Consider the following 6,110-nt stretch of genomic DNA (forward strand, 5'->3'; position numbering starts at 1 on the left):
AAAGGACTAGGGATTCTAAGAGATAGAGGTGGGGAAGGGGTGCTTTTTAGGCATAGGTAACAGTCTAGGCATGGAGATAGGAGACAGGAATAGAAACTGTGAGGAACAACGAGGTCAGTTTGGCTGTAATACAGGGTATGTGATGGGAAGTATGAGTCTATAAAATGTATAATATCCCATTAACTGGAATAATTCCATTCTAAAAAGATCTTGCTCAGTAGAAGCATACCTGAAATTATCCTGTAGACATCTAGTACCTTACTTAAAGCAAATTCCTGAAGAGATGAAAGTTAATCAAAGTTAAGTTCATCAGCTTATATTTTTAATGCATTGGTAGCTATTTAGAGAAATCCTTTTGCTTTTGTAAAGTAAATATTCTTTTCTGTAAAACAAATAATTTTGCCTAAATTATCTTCTGTATAAAACTGGATAATAGCTGCTTTGTAAACCACCTTTATTAGGCATCACCACTTAAACTAACTTGATCTCTTTTAAAATTTCCAAAAAGATTTTTGGTCCTTATTATATTCCTTTCTCTCCTGCTTTATTGACACAACATCAATTAAAATCTGAATGCCTTGGACTTTAGCAAAACGAAATAGGCAGGCAGCTCCCATTACACATTGAATCTGTCTACATGAACAAAACAAAGTGGAGGATTAAGGCAATTGTTCAGATAATTCCAGCCAAAAACCACTTTTGCCTCTATTATGCATATAATTGCCTTAATTTTCCACTTCATTTGGCTTGGGTAGACACAAGCTTAGGATGATAGATAGCTTCTTTTCTGAAATAATGGGTTCAGTGGCAGGTGTTTTGTGAAGTAGGTTTTTTTAAAAAAACAAACATTATTTTAGTTCTATATCATAGAAAGATGTTGAATCTTATGCTATTTTTTAAAAATTGTTTCACCTTTTAGGTTTACTGAACTGTAGAATTCTGAATTCTCAAATACTAAGTGGAGATTATATTGGTGTTGGAGATTGAAGAGGCAGAGAAGGAAGGAAAGTCAACTCCATTGAATCACATGGAGACCACCCAAAAGAAAAGTTCTTCCTCATGTAGTTCACAGAGTCACAAAGGATAGGTCAGCCATAGTAGTATAGATTTAGAGCTAGGAAGGACCTTACGAGACAACTAGTCTAACCCCTTTATTTTTCAAATGAAAAAATAGAAACTAATCTTCACCAGTTTCACAGGGTCACTTAAACTCCCGTCATTACATTTTAAATTGACTGCATGATATAATAAAGAATGTTATCTTTCATTCAAGTTTTTTTAGGCTTCTATTCTTAGCAATTTGAATCATAAACTTTGTATTCATATATGGCAAATGCATTATAATATTATACAGCTAGTTTTGACAATTTAAAAAAACATCTTGTTTAAATAAATAATTCATATTATGAGCAGTAGCAAGGCAGCCCAAGTTTTCATAAGTCCATATTTTAATCCTATTCTTTCTGTCAATGTCATTTTGCCACTTCTTCTAGTTATTTAATTCAATTCAACAAGTGTTAATAAGGTTCCTATGATGTCCATTACATTAGTCCAGTACCTAGACACAGACAAAAATGAAACAGTTGTTACCCTCAAGGAAGTACACAGCTTAATAAATACTTGGTGATTTGAGAGGAAAGAGAGAACTAAAAACTAGGGGAATTGAAAAGGTTTTACAGAGGAGGGAGTTAAACTTTGAAGAAAGAGAAAGATTCTGAAAAGTAGAAATGAGGATTAAGTGCATTCTAGGTATGAATTACCAATGGCTTGTGTGAATTCACTTCAAACTTGGAGGGGAATAATAGTCCCATTTTCTTGTTTTCCCTTCTCCCCACAAGTTGTTCCTGTTCCCACTCCTATCATTTTACTTTGAACTTAAATGGGTACATTTGCAGCCCTATGAAAGCTCCTTGAGGGCTCCTTGAGTTTCATTTTTGTCTTTGAATCCCAATGTCTAGCATAGTAGGTGATTAATTCTTCTGCCTGAGGCACAGAACTGACTCATCCTAAAGCTTAGTTGAATCATCTAAAATCACTATGCCTCACTACTATTCATTCATTCAATTAATCAATCAATCAGCATTTATTAAAACTTATTAAAATATATGTGCTAGATCCTAGGGTTATAAAGACAAAGACAAAAATGGCTCTTGTCCTCCAGGAGGTCGCATTCTATTGAGGAAAATAAGATTTTACACAGAAAAGTAACTAAGGAATATATATATATATATATATATACACTGTGTTTCCCTGATAATAAGACACTGTCTTATTAATTTTTTTGGAAAGAAAAACCCCAGAGGGCTTATTTTCAGGGGAGGGCTTATGTTGTCCTGCCTCAGCTCTCCTCCGTGGCACTGCTCTCAATGGCGCCAGCAAGCAAATCACTGGGGAAGAACAGGATGACGCGCTCACTGCTGCAGCTCTGATTGGATGCAGCTCGGAGTGCAGCGTGCGTTTCACCGGGGGGAGGGGGGGACGGTGCATACAGAGGGTACCGTAATGTAGCGTGTAGCGCAGGGGATCACCTTCACTACAGTAGCAATCTCAATAGGGCTTATTTTCGGGGGAGGGCTTATTTTAAAGGAATCTTACACAGTAAGGGGAGGGCTTATTTTCGGGATAGGTCTTATTATCGGGGAAACATGGTATATATAAGTATATGTGTAATTTCTGACTTTAAAGGGCACATAGCCTTCCTGTAGGCTGTGAGTTTTGAACTGGCCTGTGAAGGGTAATAGAGACTCTGTGAAGGAGAGGTGGGAAGGAAGTTTATCAGGCTAAAGGATAACCTCCTAAAAGAAATGGGGTAAGGAGACAGGATGGAATGTCATGTATGTGGAGCAGCAAAAGCCACTTGGGCAGTAATGCAGAATGGATGAAAGAGACTAGGAGGGAAGAAAGGGGTGACTATGTAGGGTCTACTACATACCAGGCACTGTGCTAAGTACCTTTAAAAATATTATCTTCATTTGATCCTCACAACAACCCTGTGAAGTTTATCCCCAGTGTTTTGTTTTTGTTATTTAGTTGTTTTAGTCACATCTGATTCCTCATCACCCCTTTTTTGGGGTTTTCTTGGCAAAGAGTGGTTTCCAAATTTCTTCTCTAGTTCATTTTGCAGATCAGGAAACTGAGGAAAACAGGGTTAAGTGACTTGCCCAGGGTCACACAGCTAGTAAGTGTCTGAGGCTAGATTTCAATCTGGGTCTCCCTGACTCCAGGGCCAACATTATATCTACTATGCCACCAGCTATTCTGTACTGTGCAATAAGACTGGGAAAGTATCCTAGAGCCAGATTGCAAAGAGCTTTAAATGCCAGGTGAATTTGTATTTTATCTAGAGGAAAGAGGGATCCTCTAGAGATTTTTGAGCTTCAGAAGAATGATATGTTTCGATGTATATAATAGAATTATCAATTTTACAGCTGTGTGGAGAATGGGTTAGAGCTGGGAGAGATGGGATCTGGAGACCAGTAAGGAAGTTTGGCAATAGCCCAATCCTCCTAAATTCAGATGAAGAGGGTCCAAACTAGATGTTGACCCTGAAAATAGAGTACTGTTTATATATTCTTGAGAACGCACACACACATATTTTTTAATTGCAATTTAAAGTACAATTTTTAAAAACTTGAACTGTAAGGAAACAGATGATCTCAAGCCTTTCTTTTACCCCAAATGTTCCACATAACTCTTTATTTTTTCTAGAAACAAAACTCAAACAGATCTGTGATCTCATGAATTCAGGATTTTTCTCCAATGATGCATATCATGGATTCAATCTATCTATGCTTACCTATGCAGTGTAAATTCATTCAGGTTATCCCAGAAGTTAAACAAAGGGGTCCACCTGAAGTGCTAGAGGCCTTTTGCACTTGTTCCTGACATCCTGAGAACACTAGTGGAGCACATGGACTGTGCACCTGTGATCTCCCATTTTCACCACTACATGCCTTTTTATTTTTTTCCACCTCTCATGTATCTCAATGACATAATTCACTCCTATTTCTTCACTCCTCTCGCCTATGCTTATTTCCTCAATTTATTTTCCTTGTCCTATTGCCATAGCTAGCATTTCTAGGCACTACAAATCAAATAGTAGTGATGATAATGAACACTCTTGCTTTCTTCCTGATTTTATTGAAAGGCCTCTAATTTATCCCATTACATATAATACTAGCTCTTGGTTTCAAATTGGTATTTCATACCATATTAAGAAGTACTTTCTAGTGTTTTTAACAGAAATGGATACTGTTGTTTTACCAAGAGCTTTTTCTCTATGTAATTATTTTTTGTTGTTGTTCTTACTATTAATATATTCTATTATGTTTATAGTATTCAAATATTGAACTAGCCCTACATTCCTGATATAAATCCAACCTGTTCATAGTTTATAATCTTTTTGATATGTTGTTGTAGACTGTTTGCTAATATTTTATTTTAAAATTTTGCATTGATATTCATTAGGAATATTGGTCTCTAATTTTCTTTCTCTGTCTTGACTCCCTGATTTAGGTATCAATACCATACTCGTATCACAGAAGGAATTTGATAGGATCCCTTCTTTTCTATTTTTGTAGTTTAAGGAATATTGGAATTATTTATTCTTCAAATATTTGCTAGAGTTCATTTGTAAATCCATACCAAGTTGGTTGTTTTTTTCCTTTGAAGTTCATCTATAGATTGTTCAATTTCTTTTGCTTGGTTTGGGTCACTTCAATTTTCTATTTCTTATTCTGTTAATTTGTGAATTTTTCATTTTTGCAACTATTCATCCATTTTATTTAAGGTTTTTTTGTTGGCATATAGTTGGACAAAGTAGTTTCTAATTATTTCCTTTATTTCTTTACTTGTGAATTTTCCTTTTTCCTTTTTGAAATTGACTGAATCTGATTTTGAAAATCAACTAATTTAATTTCCTTCTTTCTTTTAAAAAATCAAGTTAGCTAATGGTTTGTGTATTTCTTTTTTTTTTTTTTTACAAAATAGTTCCTAGTCTTATTTAATCACTTAATGGTATTTTTCTTTTAATTTTGTTTATCTCTGATTTTCAGAATTTTAATTTTGGTGTTTAATGGGTTTTAAAAATGGGCTTTAAAATTTTTGTTGGCTATCTAATCTCTTTTATTTGAATATACAAACATAACCCACATTATCGTCTGTATTCTCTCTCTAATTTTCAATCTTTCCCAATCAAATGACTCTTTCCATGCTATCTACAAACACACCCATGGCTCCCCCATCCTTAAAAAAAACAAACAAGCAACAACAACAAAACCCTCACTAGAACCTACCATGCCCACTCTGTCATTCTATATACAGTTATCCCTTCCATATTGTGATTACCCCATCATGGTTTCCATATATTGCCAGTCAGCATAAAAAATTAGATGGGGATTTTGGGGGAGTTTTGCAAAAGCCTCAGATGACACAGAGCCTATAGACAAATACTTAAACCAAATTTTACAATAATGTACTACAAATACCTGTAATGGGAATGTAAATTTTAAAGATCTTCCCTGCCCCTAGGCTAAAGTGCACCTGGAGTCTGGGCTGAGAGGCTTGTTTTTCAGTAGATACTTCTTGATTGGCCAGTGAGTCAATAAGGTTGCTACATTCTCTGAGCCAGGAGGCTATATAAGCCCTGATGTATAGCTTTGTTTTGGGGCTCACTTTGAGAAGTGTTCTGTGATTTGATCAGATGAGATTCTGGGAAGCCGTGGTCCAGAGCCCCCCGGCTTTGAAACCCAGATGTTGATTTGGTATGGATGTAATGGTTGGACAGTTTGGAAATCTGTCTACTTGATCTGTTTCTGTCTTGATAATTCTGTCTGCATATTCTGAAGTTCGGGGTGCTGACCTTTTTCCCCTGAACTAGGTAAACAATACATATCTGACTGATTAGAGTAAGCTTGTTAACCCATTTTGAGTTGCTTTCCTTTATCAAAGCAGATCCAAGAACCTGTGGTGGCAGCGACCCTGGGGACACTGGCGTGCTTGCTGCTACAATACCCCACAAAAGAAAAAGAAAAACTTCAGATTTCTTCTCTGGTACAAAGGAAAGGCCAAAAAAATCTTACTCAGATTTTCCAGATTACGGGGGTACAGCA

This window comes from Petaurus breviceps, unplaced genomic scaffold, assembly GCF_028583685.1.
Source record: "Petaurus breviceps papuanus isolate PSGF00001 unplaced genomic scaffold, PetGlider_PUasm1.0 90845, whole genome shotgun sequence".
Lineage (NCBI taxonomy): Eukaryota > Metazoa > Chordata > Mammalia > Diprotodontia > Petauridae > Petaurus > Petaurus breviceps.